This window comes from Gossypium raimondii, chromosome 8 (assembly GCF_025698545.1).
Source record: "Gossypium raimondii isolate GPD5lz chromosome 8, ASM2569854v1, whole genome shotgun sequence".
In the NCBI taxonomy this organism is placed as follows: domain Eukaryota; kingdom Viridiplantae; phylum Streptophyta; class Magnoliopsida; order Malvales; family Malvaceae; genus Gossypium; species Gossypium raimondii.
Genome location: NC_068572.1, coordinates 34,852,053 through 34,868,611, shown reverse-complemented (window position 1 = coordinate 34,868,611; position 16,559 = coordinate 34,852,053). Strand labels below are relative to the sequence as shown.

At 30.5% G+C, this 16,559-nt stretch overlaps 1 pseudogene; it reads left to right on the top strand.

Moving 5' to 3' along the window:
• The first annotated feature begins 6,816 nt into the window (after window positions 1–6,816).
• On the top strand, window positions 6,817–8,279 carry LOC105793267 (uncharacterized; annotated as a pseudogene).
• The last annotated feature ends 8,280 nt before the right edge of the window (window positions 8,280–16,559 follow it).

Genomic DNA, 16,559 nt, shown 5'->3' with positions numbered 1-16,559 from the left:
ACTTTCAATTTCATCACAAATGCTTTCAAAATTTAAAATTTTAGCCACCCACAATTAAATTCTTAATGGAAAAGTTGATGTGGGTCTATCTTTATTGGCCTAATAACTAATTTAGCTCTCCAATATTTACACATTTTATCAACTTGATCCTAAATTTAATATCAACAAATTTTGTTCTCAATATTTACAAAATTTGTCAATTTAATTCTAAATCTAAAAGTTTTCAAAAGAAAAATATTTAAAAATAATTATTTTGACAAAATGATTTAAAAATCTAGAAAGCATAAATAAATTATAAATAAAAAATAAAACATATGTATTAAAATAAATATACTAATATTAAACAAAATAAATTATAAACGATGTAGCTCTCAAAATTGCTTCTTCCCTTGCGGTAATTTACTAGCTCTTCATTTTCATCCTTTCTTTTTTTTGTTTTTTTTTATATATATTTTCTCACAAGGTTCCAATTTTTTTTGTTCTTTTCATCGTTCTGGATATCGGTGGAATTTAAACATGATTTCTGGGTTGTCAGATTATAAGGTGTCTGGTCTTTCCTCCTTGAGCTATTGTTCTCGGGTGTGGAAGGAGTTATGGGAGCCCTTATTCAAGCAAAGATGGCCTCTTTTGTATGAAGACTTCAAGGTTTTTAAAGTTTTCTTTTATGTAATTTAGCTTTGGAATTGTTGATTTTGGCTCATAGCTTTGCAATGGGTGTTTCGAGTTCTTTTGCAGTGAAACTATTAGGGCACGTTTGGTTCGCTGTATTGGATTAGAGGTGTAATGGAATAGAGGTGTAATGGAATAGAGGCGTAATAGTAATCTTGTGTTTGGTTGAATGGAATAGAGGTGTAATAGCATAATGGAAAAAACTAAAATGACTAGAATACCCTTAGCATAAATTTGTTTTGGTAAATGATTATTGTTATTGTTATTTAAACTTTAATAAGATTATTATTATCAATAATAAATAATTTAATCATATTTAAACATAATTATTATTAAATATATTTTAATTAAAATATATAATTTAATAAAATTCTTAATAATTAGCGAAATTTGTTTTGGTAAATTATTATTGTTATTGTTATTTAAATTTTAATAAGATTATTAATATCAATAATAAATAATTTAATCATATTTAAACATAATTATTATTAAATATATTATAATTAAAATATATAATTTAATAAAATTCTTAATAATTAATATTCTTATATTACTCAAATCATAATATATGATACTTGTAAAATATAAATTAACATAATTATTATTAAATATATTATAATTAAAATATATAATTTAATAAAATTCTTAATAATTAATATTCTTATATGAATTTACTCAAATCATAATATATGATACTATAAAAGAAAATTTGAAATAATTAATATTAAATATATTTTAATTAAAATATATGATTTAATAAAATTTAAAATAATTATAACTAATAAATTATATTTTATGAATTTGTATAATTTAAAACAATAATTATTACATATAATTTAATAATAATATATAATTTCATAAAATTCTTGATAATAAATTTTCTTATATGAATTTATACAATTTAAAATAATTAATATTAAATATAATTTAATAGTGATATATAATTTCATAAAATTCTTAATAATAAAATGTTCTTATATGAATTTACTAAAATCAATATATAACTTGAGAATTATATTCTGCATAAACATAATTTTACAACATCATAATCCATATGTTATATAGTTTTACAACATCAAAAAGTTTGAACATTGATATTTAATGGTGAGAAAGAAATCTTCTGACTCATTCCAATCGGGCAATAGAAGCTAAACTAAAGAAAAGGATAATTTGAGTTGGATGATCGGGAATTTTACTCAAAGCATCATACCGCTGATCATCGGTTAAACCTTCAATTGACCATAAGGCTGAATATAAATTTGAAGCTTTCTCTTCCATCTTTTGATGTTCTTCCGACTTCATTGAACTACCACCTCGAGGCAATACTCCTCTTGATTTGATCGCCAACAGCCTGGATTTTTTCCCCCAACAAAGTGGCAGCCTCATCAAATGAAGAATACACATTATCACGAGCATCAAATTTCTTCTTTCTCTTGTTTGAAGATGAGGAACCCCCTTGGTCTCTATCTCCTCGCGGATCTGTACCAGAAACATCCATGTCGTCTAAAGAGACGTCAGCTCCGCAATCATAGAATGTGTTTCTCTTCATTCATATTTGTAGTACGTACATCCTCAAGATGTATTTCTTCAAGAACATCAAGAATTGTTTGAGCGTCTTTCCCGATCGCCGATCTCTTGCGTATATGGCAGTAAGCTGGTTGTAGTAAGGGAAAGAACGATGTCTGAACTGAGAGGCTTCTTTGTGACTCTAAAAAAAATGAGGAAATCATATTAGTTATAAGTTTTGTAAAAAAACAAATAAATACTTGAAATACATTTTACCTTTACATAGGATTCCCAAACTGCATCTTCAGCAACAACGAGCTGCCTATGCTCGTCCCAACCAAAGCCGCTATTATTTTGGCCATTAAGCATGTCATAGACAACTGACCATTCCCTTTTTAGGCACCTAATCCGAGATTCAATAATTGGTTTCGCCTTCAACATTGCTCTTGGTAAAGCCTTTTCTAGCATTCTCTCTAGCTCGTTCAAATAACCGGCTTTGAACCCGGTATCAGTATTAAATGTTCCTACATTGTGCAAATCCACCATGCAAGAAACCAAGGCTGCATCTTCTTCTGGAACCCATTTTCTTTTGCTTCCTCGAGAAGCTTGAGAAGAAGCATGTGATTGTGGAACACCTGACATATTTATCTTAAGAAAAAATAAATAAATTAACATTATTTACTATTTTTAATATCATGAATCAAAAGGTGAACAGTTTAGCCCTAAAATTATATCGTTAGTTTGATATAAATTTATCTTGATAACACATCCTGAATGAAAAGATAATTAAATTATAATTCAACAAAGTTTAGTACAATACTGAATTTTAATCAAACACCAACAAAGTTTCATAAACTAGATACCTAAAGTAACATCAACAAATAAGGACCTAATCATTGGTCTATAAGTATGTAGGCTAAGGCTGGCACCCATTCTAAATAAGAACCAAATCGCAATTCTACAGATTTGCAACCATATTGTCAATGCAGCACCAATTCTTTTACGCCTCACACTTTGTGCAATTAAAGGCGCATTTGAGCCATTATCGCAACATATTAAAATTAGAACTCAAGATCAATCCTCAAGTTGCAATTACACATTATCAATATATTTATAAATTATTAAATTTTTCGTCTTCGTAATTAAAATTTGTAGGTATATGTATAATTGAACTAAAATTAATTGTTTGTATTTGTTAGATTATAACTAAACTCATTATGATTTAATAAATTATAAAGCATGTTCAAATTTGTAGCTTTTGCTTTTGGGTTCAAAAATAATTTTCAAAAATAATTCGATTTAGAAAGTTGTTAGTTTGGTATTACATACGGCTCTAACACTTTTGAGAAGCCATTTATGAAGTAATACTATACTAGGCTTAATAATTATTAATCAAATTTTTACCAAATTTATTACTAATCATTAAATTTAAGGTAAATTGCACCTAAGGTAATTAAATTGTTAATATATTTAGCTAATGTGTCTCAACATTTCTAAAACTTAAAATTTGAAACTGTAAAATAGACCTTCAAATTAGTTAACTAACTATTAAATCAACATTATAAATGTTTATTTAAAATTTATTTTTAGACTTTAGAGAAACAAATTATTAAAATAAATTTCAGATAAGATATCTTTTTCAATTAATAAAATAGCTAATTCATTCAATTTTTGTTGAGATATTGTTAATCTTCAAGAAGATTTTATCAATTTTAATTTTGAGAACATTTTCTCCGTTGTTGTAACAAAAACATGAGTAATTAACATTATACGCATTTGAAAAGGAACGAACTCTTTATGAATAATTATGTCAATTGAGTGTCATTTTATAATTTGATAATTTATTTGAAAATAATATTATAATCAATTCAATTAAATAAGAAATTTGAATATTATTATCAAGTATAAAAATTTATGTTAGCATTTTAATCGTTGATGTACCGAATTATATTTTAATTAAAATATGAAGATGTAATCTTAAATTTGGACATTATATAAGAATCGAAATTGGAACTTGATTGATTGTTTGAGTCTTTAATAATTAATTCAATAATTAAAAATAGAGAGCTTATTATATAAAAAAAGCCTTGTAAATTAATTCAATAATTATTTGACTCTTTAATAATAACATAATTAACCCTATAAAATAATATCAAAACTTGCAAAACTGCAATTAATAATGGCCAAAACAAGCAAGAACCAGAACCTATAAAATAATATCAAAACAGACGCAACAATTTCCCCTATCATCTTCTACTCACTAACAACAACTAAACAATTTCTGAATTGAAAAAACAGCACTAACAACATTTTCCACTGTAAACTCCTTCAAACAACAGCAGAGTATCACAAAACTGTCTGAATTTAAATGGCAATTCACAAGTCTGGATCAGTCATTAAGCTAACTTAGAAAATGTAGTCGTAATTGCTCACTGCCTCAAGTCTGCAGTTAAGCTTATTAACTTTGATTGCAACCAAAATGAACCTAATGGTTCTGTACTACTACCTATGAAATAATAAACATAGCTTAAACAACTTCAATTAACATCCTTGCATGCCTTAAAAGTCTTTGGATTACAAAACAAAGGAAAAGAGACAACAATCTTCCATGTATCAGATGTAAGATATCTATCAAACCCAACACCATTCCACCTAAGCTAAGCAAACTGGAACAAAATCTAGCCAAAAGAGTAGAGCATTACTAACAACAAAATATAAACAGACCAAACAGACCAAGACGCAACAACAACTAAAATTACGCAAAATCTCCATTGTTTGGAATTTGAGCAGATTAAGTATGCCAAACAACAACTAAACAATCATAAAGCTCATTAGCATGCCAAAGAACAAAAACAACAGATCGAAAGCAGTTAAGTAGGAATAGCAAGGGAGAGCAGATTCGTCCCCTCAAGTTTCTCTTCACAAATCGCAGAGGAGTTTTACTTGGGGAGGAAAACTAACCTGTAACCAGGGAAATCGGAGAAGAGTTCGATGAACAACAACCTGTAATGAGAAAGGGAAATCGATTAACTCCCACAAACAATGCAATACAGGCAAGAACCGAAAGAAAGAACCGAAACAAATAATGCTATACAGGTAAGAACCGAAACAAACTATTTAGCCCTAAAATTATGTCTTCCAATCGAACATGCAAAACAATCTTTGGAAAAACCTCTGGAAAACTAACCGGGTGAATGCAAAATCGGGCAAGATTGCGATGAAGAAGGTGTCTGAAATAAGAAAAGGGAAATCGATTTGGGTTAGTGAACAGTTAAAATAAAACAGCAAATCGGTTCCTCCTTCTTGATAAAATGAAGAAAATCAAAGAAACAAACTCAAATCAATGATGGACTGAGTGGAAGGGAAAAGAACTTACCTGTGCAAGGAGGCGTTGGAGAATCTGAAGGCTGAGGACGAGGGCAAAAAACGGAAAAGCAGAGAAGGGGAAAACACGGATTGGGAAATCGGGGATGAGGGAGCGTAATAGTTATTACGCGCAATAACTGCATAGGGGGGTAACCGATTACACGCGGATTAGGATTCCAGCGAACCAAACGGTGTAATAGCAGTGGGCCCGCTGCATAGGGGGAATACGCATGCATTCCCCCTAACCAAACACGTTCTTAGTGTTGAAGTAAACCAATGTAATTAAATATATTAAGCAAGCTCAATTGTTTGAAAACCATAAATAAAAATGATGGTAGGGTTGGAGTGGAAGATGAATCGCTTATTAAATTTGTGGAACAATGTTTACACTCTGAAACCGATCGAATGTTTGAAATCGTTGGGGTTCGTGTTCAAACCAAAGCTGAAATTTGCTTAACTTGGTTGGACTTCATTACTATAAAAAAACAAATAAAAGAAGGGATGAAATTGAAGAGCAAGCAAATTGAAGAGCTACATCATTTATAATTTATTTTGTTTCGTATTAATATAATTATTTTTAATGCATATGCTTTGGGTTTTTCTTTATTATTTATTTATGCTTTTTAGAATTTTTAATTATTTTTATCCAAAACTGAAAATTTTAAATAATTTTTTAACTTTTAGACTTAGAATTAAATTCACAAATTTTGTAAATGTTTAGGGCTAAATTTATTAATTTTTTTAGAATTAGAACTATATGATAAATTTTGTAAACATTAAGGGTTTAATTTGTTGAATTTTTAGATTTAAGATTAAATTGATAAAACGTGTACACATTGGAAGGTTAAATTTATTATTAGAATAATAAAAACAAGTCCGCATCAGCTTCCCATTAAGTAATGATGGGTGGGTGACTAAAATTTTAAATTTTGAAAATGTTGATGATGAAATTGAAAGTTTTTAAAGTTGCATGACCAAAATAAAATTTACCTGAAAGTTGGATGACCACCCAAATAATTTACCTTAAATTAAAAAGGTAGAAGGATTGGATCAAATCTCGAATTATATATAAGTACAGGACTAATGGCATGTTTTAACCTTTAATTAAAAAGCGTTGCGTGCGATTAGCAGAACAACTTCTTTCCTTTCCCCTCCCAAAAATTTGAATAGCTTTCTCTGTCACTGTCATATTGTAGTATTCATCCATTCTCTTTCACTTCAACACTTCTCCAAACTCTCCGCCTTAAAAGTTCAAACAAACATCTTCAAGGGGCAATGGGGGGGGTGTTGGGTTGCGTTTCCTCAAATGCTGAACCAGGAGGACGACTTCACTCAACTTGGCATCTCAGCACTGGGTCGCCACATTGTCTCCTCACTTCCACCACATATGGCTTATTCTACCTTGATCCGCTGCCTCAATCCACCACTACGCCGCCCACTCCACCGCCTCCTTTCACCCTCACTGATTTTGTTGAGTATGACTTCTATTTTAGTCAAATTTGAGAAATAATGTTTCAGTTAAACTCTATTTATTTATTTCAATTAAACTCTAATTAGTCTAGACTCTTTTACAACCTTCAAAAATACACCCATTAAATATTAGAACTCATAAAACATTTAGAGAATTTTATGTTTACGTTTTGAGGGTTATTTGTTTTCAGGTTTTCGGGGTTTAGTGTTTATCCCTAGTTTTTGTACTCTTTGTTTTTTTGTCATTATAGTAAAATTATTTTTGTCTGTGATTTTTTATTCTCTTTGAAGAGATTTTTTCACGTAAAATTTATTTGTTCAATTTCTTAATTTATTTTATTATTTTTACTTATTTATTGCTTAATTGAGTTTATCCCAACAAATTTTTTATCGCTTTGTTCCGAACCTAGACCCGTCCCTTCCCGACCCCAATTCATTAACTCCTGCCTCGAAGCTGATAGCTGCCGCCTCTCCCCCATTCCCAACAACGAAATTTTGAACTCTAACTTAAAAGAAAACACTCATCCTAAATTAAACAGAAACAGCACCTTCTTGAAACAGCCTTCTTCCTTGCTAAAAAAAACTCGAATCCGGAAATGACACTGGCTTAGAACCATCCCATCTAGACAAGTTCTACCAAAGATGCCCTCCAAACGGGGAAAATAGAGTGGTGATTTATACAACGACGTTGAGGGGAATCCGTAAGACAATCGAAGACTGCAATGCGGATAGATCAGCGATTGAAAGTTTTGGGATTATAATTTGCGAACGGGACACTTCTATGGACCCTGGGTTCAAAGAAGAGTTGAGGAATTAATGAATGGGAAAGGGAAAGAATCAACGAACCAAATGACGCCGCCCCGAGTTTTTATTAAAGGACGTTACATAGGGGGAGCCGATGAAGTGATGAGGATCATGGACGAATGTTGGTTTGATGCTTTACTTAAAGGATTGTCTAAGAGAAGAGCAGGGGAGGTTTGCAGTGGCTGCGGACATGTGAGGTTCTTGCCGTGTTTTCGGTGTAACAGGAGCTGCAAGATGGCAGTGGCGGTGAAGGAGCGGAGGACGGTAGTGGTCAGGTGTACTCAGTGTAATGAGAGCGGTCTCATGCATTGCCCATTTGTAGCTGACAAATCATGGGGTTTACTTTTGGCATATTTAATAATCATTAATGTTGAGGAGTTTGATTTCATGCGTATATGCTTTAACCTTATTTGCTGCTATCTCCTTTGATTTTAATCTTTATGTTGGTTTATATGAAATAGTTTTTGCTATGCTAATTTTAGTAATGCTAGCAATGCTGTGTTTCTACTTTGGAAGAAAAGACTCTTGAAGATCTTTAACAGGGTTATGTGTCATATTGCTATTGGAAATCTTTTACTACTACTGTGGAAGTGTGGATTAATAGTTTACATAATTATTCTCTAGGCTAGATGTTTGAAAAGATTATCTATTAATAATGATACAAGTTCAGAAGCTTGTTGAAATTCTCCATATGGAAACAAAGTTGCTTTCACAGACTTCACTTGTGTGGGTTAATGAAGAATGATACAAAATCATCCTCAAGAAGATGCTTGAATAGATTTGTCAAACTTCATACAGGCTTATCATCATCCATGACAAAGTTATGGAATCTTTTGTTTTTTTCTTTTCAAGGGTACTGTGATATGTAGCTGATTCTCTATGTACTGTAAATGTTATTACTATCATAATTGAGGAATTGAAGCTAATATTATAGTTGAATCTTAATTTCTTAACTAACTGAGGTGTTTTTGTCAAAGTGTGGCAAGGAGGATGTGCTGAGGAATTCTTTGGTAAGTTGCTTGCTCCTGGTACTTGTAGGAGCATAACAAAATAGGTTGCTAACGTATCATGTTGATAACGAGAATTGAACTGAATTCATAATGTGATAATGGTACTTGTAAGCTTTGAAATGGACATATCATGAACCAGGTAGAAGTGCTATCGGCCTTACATAGGGCAATTAATGAAGGACAATTGCAAACATAGGGTATTTAGAGGGCTGGTGGATGTTGATCAGTAATCAATTTAATCAGCTGGAATTTGTCACACCCTATCATCCTGTGAAACCTTAGCATGGTGTGGGTTTCTGGAAACAAATTAACTTGGTACTAAGCATTCAGTTTGTTTTAGTTTAAGGCCTACTCTTGTTGCTTGTCATGTCTGCGTTGCTTGTCATGTCTGCGCTCTTTATATAGAGTATAGACCGAAAGATATATTATAGTTGACTAGTGTATTAGGTATTTAGGTCTATGATTTTAGCTCTTATTCCTGTAGTCTTTTTTTCTAAATGCATGGAAATTACTATTTGATAGTTGTTGCTTAGGAGGGCTTCATCTCTGTAGTTTTAGCTTATTAACTGTGAATTCTCCTGAAGTTTTCAACCATTATTACATGGAAAATTGAAGGAGCTTGGGAACTGAAATAGGTTAAAGTAGTAAAAAATGTTTGTGCCACTTTGTTCTAGAATGAAGAGGATGATGAAACACCATTCATGGTATGGACCCGCTGTTATAATATGGATCTATTTTCACCCTATAAAGTGTTTCTCTTGATCCTAAGCTTTCCTGAAATGGTTTCTCAAGCTTGGAATTCCATGCAAAAATTTACTAGTATTCTTTTTCTTCATCTCAAACTTGGGATTCCTGATTCACCTTTCATCTTCTTCAGCTAAAATTGGTCTTTTCCCATGGCCTTAGTACGATTGCCGAGTAATGGGCTAATGGCCGAATGGATATTGCTTCTTGGTAACTTGATATTATTTTAAAGGTTAAAATATGGTTTAAGCCCTTGTATTCTTCATATATTTGGAATTTACCCTTCTCTACTTATTCAAAATCAAAATTCAAGTTAAATTTTAGCACCATTAAAATTCTTCTATTACATTTTGAAAAAAGTTGAATTGAATAGAAGAATTTTAATTGTAGTAACAACTGAACTTACATTGGTAAATTTGAAAAGTGTAGGGATTATATTGTTTGAAATAAAAGTAGGGATTAAATTTCAAATGTAAAAAGAGTATAGGGAGTTGGAGTATACTTTAACTTATTGGGTTAATGTAAGTTTTGGCTGTTGAACTTGGCAACTATGTCAACTTTGATACATAACCTTTGTTTTGGTTCACATTATTCTTGGAATTTGATAAGTTCTTTCCAATTTAGTCTTTGAATTTGGATTCCATTAAGGTAAATTATATATATATATATATATATATTAGTTTTTAGGTGATAATGTAGCATAATATTGTAATGTATGTCATCACACTTTTAAGAAATCCAAGTTTGTGGACTAAATTAAGAAAAAATTGTCATATAGAGAAAGTCAAGCAGGTAGGTCCCCAGCATCAAAATCCCCTTTGAGTTTGTTTGACAAGAGCATTCTTGTAATAAGAAATATTTAAGTATGATTAAGAATATATGGTTAATGTAAATGTGTTAAGATTTTAATAAAAAAAAATATAATACAACGTACACAAAGCCGAAAAGCAAATCATAGAAAAGGAGAAAGTAGTGGCTTTTTAAAATTATAATCACATCAGATTAAAGAAATGATTCCATATGTTGATGATGATGATGATGAAACGATGGATTAGCTTTCTCAACTCAAAACCTTACCCCCTCTTTATTTATTGACGTACTTATGTATCAAAAGATTATTGTAAACCATATATATAGATGGAACCCTTCATTCCATTCTCGATGTTACATTTTGCCTTATGATATGGCCCTACCCCCACCTAACCCTAGTTCATTTCCTCTATAACCATCCCCCTTAACGTACTTCCATAGCTTCATGTTGCATGGATTTATTTTTAATTAAATGTTAAGACACTTTATTAACAAATAAATTTATTTCTACATAAAACCCTGTGTTTTGTTGTAGGTAAGTATGCATGTAATTTAGAAAACGCAAGGACTGCTAATATTGTGCTTTATTTGAAAATTTGACGAACAAGGCTCAAACTGTGGTGTAAAAAAACAAATGAATTCCTTTCGGTGTGGAGTAAGTTCTGTCGGTAAACCCCAAAGGTGTTATGGTTGGGAAACTAATTCTATTCTAATCGAAATAATATTCAAATAAAACGTAATACTTTAATGTTTAAATTAAATTTAAATATTAAAAGAATATTTAGGTAACGAGACTTGTTTCAATCTTAAAAATTTATATGTCCCATTTATATTTTCATTGTAATAAAAGATGATGAATCTTTTGTAACGTATACAAGTAATTCTTATGTAGTGCCTATTGTTATATATGGGTTTATAATAATCAAACCACGATTCCTTATCATTCAATGATACTCATTTATTTTAACACCCGGTGCTGTAAGAACTAATAACTTTGGGTCCATTTGACCATTGACTATATCATTTTTGAAGAGAGGGCCAGTTTAATTAACTAGATATTATATATATATATATATATATATATTCTTGGTAGTATTAGTCATAATAATGATAGGATTTAGGGTTCTACTTTTTCTAAAAAGGATATAAGTATATATCTATTGCCTCATAATAAATTGGCATAAAATTCTAAGTTGGAAGCATGTGATAATAAATGGATGAAAATGCAGGCAATTAACAATAAGGTATTCCAGCTAGATGAAGATAAATGTGGAGAAAGGATGAAAAGGATTGGAAGCCAATTCAACTTGCTAATAAGTTATTTAATAATAAATATTATTATTTATAATTTATAATATATATAAAAACACGAGTTTAGAAATTTTTGAACTGACGAGAATATCTTTTATATATTTTTCATTATATTACTAAATAAAATTTGAAAATAATTATAATTTAATTTATAATTATTTGTTAAAAAATTGTGTTTATTTATGAAAAATAAAATCATTACTTGAATAGAACTATAAGCATCTTAGTTATCATTTAATTGATATTAGAGTTATATATCAATTAAAATTTAAGTTTAGCTTTATAAATAGCATTCAGCAAATAAACATATTCAATCAAGTATCATCTAAGAAAAACTACCGTTAAAAATGGAGGCTTTTTAATATTAATAAGTTATAATTATAAAAATGAAGAATTAAAGTAATGGTTCTTCAAGAGGTAATATCAAATCATTTTCGAACAAAATGGTATCGGAGAGTGATCAAGATTATATTAATTGATGATGAGGTAATATGATATTATGATATTATTTAAAAAATTCTATCATTTATACTATGTGAAACAAGCGTTTTAAAACTGCTTTTTTCTTTTATTTATTTGTTATTTGTTTGGTGTAGGTGGAAAATGTTTTTTGGTTTGTTTTGAAAAGAAAATCAAATTTCAACTTTTTTAATCACTATTATTGATATATGTTTATTAATTTAGTTTAATTATATTTCCTATTTATCATGAACTATTATTCTAATTGCTACATGTTATTTTACCTACTTTTTATTTTATTTTTCAAATTAATATTTTAGTTTTCTTTCTTATATAATTCCAAATTTTTATATTATTTAAAACCTAGTAGAATTATCATTATTAATGATAGGTAGCAATAATTAAAAATATGTTACTTAAAACTAATTAAAAGCGTAATTTTACATGCATTGCATGTGACATTATAAGATAGTATATATAAAAGGGAAAATTACTAAAAAAAGCCCTATTTTTTTAAAATTTACCGAAATGGGCTCGGTATTTTATTATTTACCGGAATGGGCCATTTTCCCCGAAATCGCGTCCACGTCAGCGCGATGTCAGGGGACGTGTCAGAACATCGCGTCCACGTCAACGCGCTTTGCTTACGTGGACACAAATCGCGCCTACGAGGACGCGATTTGCTGACGTGGATGAACAGTTTATGTTTTTTAGCTTGGAAAACTTTGAAAGGCCATAACTTTTCGCTCGGTTGTCCGATTGAGACGATTTTTTTTATTTCGAATAACTTTTCGAGATCTACGCGCTGACAAATGGCCGAAGGCGGTTTGTCACAGTTTTAGTCGAAAAAGATCCTTTTTTACCCCTAAATTTCGATTTTTTCGGTTTAAAATTGAATTTTGAAACATTCAAATCATTATTTTTCCTATTTATTTGAAGTAAACACCGGATTTTTTTACAGAATTGTTATATTATTTTTTTTGATTTGACACGTGTATGGAATAGGTCCGATAAATCGTTAGAACTTAAGTAATATAATTAAGATAATAACAATATTTCTATAATATGTCATTTAATTAGTTTAGCTTAGTTGGTTAAGATGCTTGCTCTTTTCCCTTAGTACCTTGGTTCAAATCTTGTTGGTAACAATTTTGAATCTTTTTTGTACTTGTTGCTATTGATGTAATATTGAAGAGTTAATTGATTAAAAAAATAAATACAAGTACAAAAAGATTCAAAATTTATTTTTTTAAAATACCAAAAAAGCCCTATATTTTTAAAATTTATCGAAATGGGCCCGGTATTTTATTTTTTTGACCATTGGGTACTGTTCACGCGCGGGCTGAAATCGCGTCCATGTCAGCATCTCGCGCTGACGTGGATGCGATTTCCTGATGCGTACCCTGACATCGCGCAGACGTGGACGCGATTTCCCGGAAAAAGGATCATTCCAGTAAATAATTAAAAAATGGGCCCATTTCGGTAATTTTTGAAAAAAAGGGCTTTTATTGGTAAATTGACCTATATAAAAGCACGAGTTTGGAAAAATTTTGAGCTAACGAGAATACATTTTATTTTTCATTATATTACTAAATTCAAATTTTAAAAAATTAATATTTAATTTAGAATTATTGGTTTAAAAGTTGAAATTAAATAGAAGTTGTGATAGTTATACCTTTAAAATAATTATCATTTAATAGAAGTTGTAATAATTACACATTTAAAAATAATTAGAATTTAAATTACATCTATTAGTTAAAAAAGTTGTACTAATTTTAAAATAGATTTGTTACTTAAATAGAATGCTAAGAATAACAAATAAGAAAAAAAGTTGTGATACTTATAATTATAAGGGATAAATCCCAAAATCATACATGAACTTTGATTCAATGTGTAGTTTGATACATAGATATTAATTTGGTGCAATTATACAAATGGAACTTTGATTGTGGTTCAAATGTATACATGAAACTTTAATGTTGATTCAATTATGCACATTTAAAGAAATAAATACATCAATTTATTTTTATATTAAATAAATATAATTATATGTGTATATAATATAAACATAAAATAATGCTATATCAATAATTTTGTTAATAATTTATGAGAATTGGATCAAATCAAACTTTCATGTATAAAATTCCACAAAATCAAAATACATGTATAGAATTGCATATTAGACTAAAGTCAATGTATAGTTTTGAGATTTATCCCTAATTATAATTATAATTATTATACCATTATTAGTTAAAAAATTATGCAAAAAAGTTGTGCTAATTTTATTGATGTAAAATAGAGTTTTACTTGAAATCTAAGCATCTTAATTATCACTTAATTAATATTAGAGTTCATTATATTAATTAGTTATTATTTTGAATAATGTTACTTTGTATTAATTACATAAGATAAAACTATATTATATGTTAAATATGTTATAAATGTTTTAATTATTTATTATAGTATTTAAATTGATAAATTAATATATTGTAATTATATTCAATAATTATAACACCCTATATCCGGCCTGGTCGCCAAGCCCGAATATCAAGATGCCACACCACCGTCTCATGTTATACACAATAAGTAAAAACTCATTCTAAACGAAACGACTTCAATTTTAGTATTCGTATAGGTTTTAAATCAATCATACTCTTTAATTATCATTACATGCTAAACATACATCAAATCGTCCTATAACAAAGATAAAACATGTATAAAGTCCATTTAGCAAAATCTCAAAACTGACTATGTAGGTATCGATACCAAAGGTGTGTTATCGATATTTCTCTCATGTGGTATCAATACTATTTGGAAAATCGATACCAAAATTGCTTACTGTTTCTCGTCTAAAATCAAAACACAAGAAAATATCGATACAATTGAAAAGGTATTGATAAAATTACCCCGAGTATCGATACTCGTGATAGGGTATCGATACCAGCTTGCGATTTTGACTCCCTGCACATTTCATGTAATGCCCCAAAAATTTGAGTTTTAATTGCTAAGTTGTGTCAGTGATTATGTGTCTGCTTCGACGACTATATATATATATATATTTGCTTACTTGAGATCTGAGGTTCGAGTCGCATAAATTTTGGAATTTTGTTAAGTTCCTTACTTAAACCTTTAACTTAGGATTCCTTGTTTAAATTCAATTCAGTGCATTTTTATGTTAAGAATGAGCCTGCTGATTCACTGGTTAAGTATCTGTCTATTCTCTGGTTCCGTGTTTGAGTCTCTACGTACGCAACAAGGATTAGATTTTTGTACTTTTCTGTTAAAAACTGAAATTTTAAATGCTTCTTCCCTCTACTGTTACTTAACGATTATTTTATTTTATTTTATTTCCTTATCTCTTGTTCTCCTAAAATTGTTTCTTCTATTTAGCGTTCTTCCTAAAACTTTTCTTTTAGATCTGTTCGTTCTGTACGATTGTTGTGTTGAGTAGTTAAATTGCTTGTTCTGGTGTGCTTAAGGTAAGTTGAGTTAATTGTTTTCAATATATTGCTTTGTTGCGAATTGGGAGTTTTTCCTTAAACTTAAAGTTGATAATATTGTTGGCGTTGTGTTTTGATGCGTTAGGGGGGATTCAAGCATGTACCAGGAATCTGCGGTAAGTAGACTTACATCGTTTCGTGTTGTGAGTCGAAGGTTTTGATGGAACCTAATTGTCAATATTGCGTGATTTGTAAACGTGTTTTTGATTTGAGTTTTAGGCTTGGATTTTGCAATTGGGTGCTTCTATAGTGCCGGGTAACAGGTGGGTATTGAAACCCTCTTCTTTTTTGTGTTTTCTTCTTCAGAAATGGGGCTGTCGACGGCACACAAGTGTGTGTGCATGGCCATGTGGGTCACATGGTCATACGAGAGTTCGTGCAGTGGATCGTGTAACTCTTTAAGTTTGAATTTGGGGTCATACGGGCACGTCACACGAGCGTATGTTCGACTGTGTGTAAGAAGTGAAGTGCAGGGGTCACAAGGGTGAGATACACGGGCGTGTGTCCAGGCCCTATAACTTACTGAGTTAAGATTTGAGTCACATAGGTAAGATACATGGGCGTATGTCCAGACCGTGTAACTCACTGAGTTAAGATTGGAGTCACACGGGCAGGAGACCCGGGTGTGTGCCAAGCAGTGTGAGATACATGGGCTAGCACACAGGTGTGTGCCCAAGCCGTGTGACTCACTGATTTGATAAATAGGGCACACGGGTGACCACACGGCCGTCTGCCAAGCCGTGTGAGTGAGATGGGCCATTCTTCGGGCCTATGAGCCCAAATCGCCAACTTTGGTAATGCCGTAATTACCGAGCGAGTGTAGACAATATGTAAGATAGGTATCACTGTATTGAACTGTATGAATTGCTTAATTATGACTATAAGTTGGTTCTATTATACTCTGTTGTAC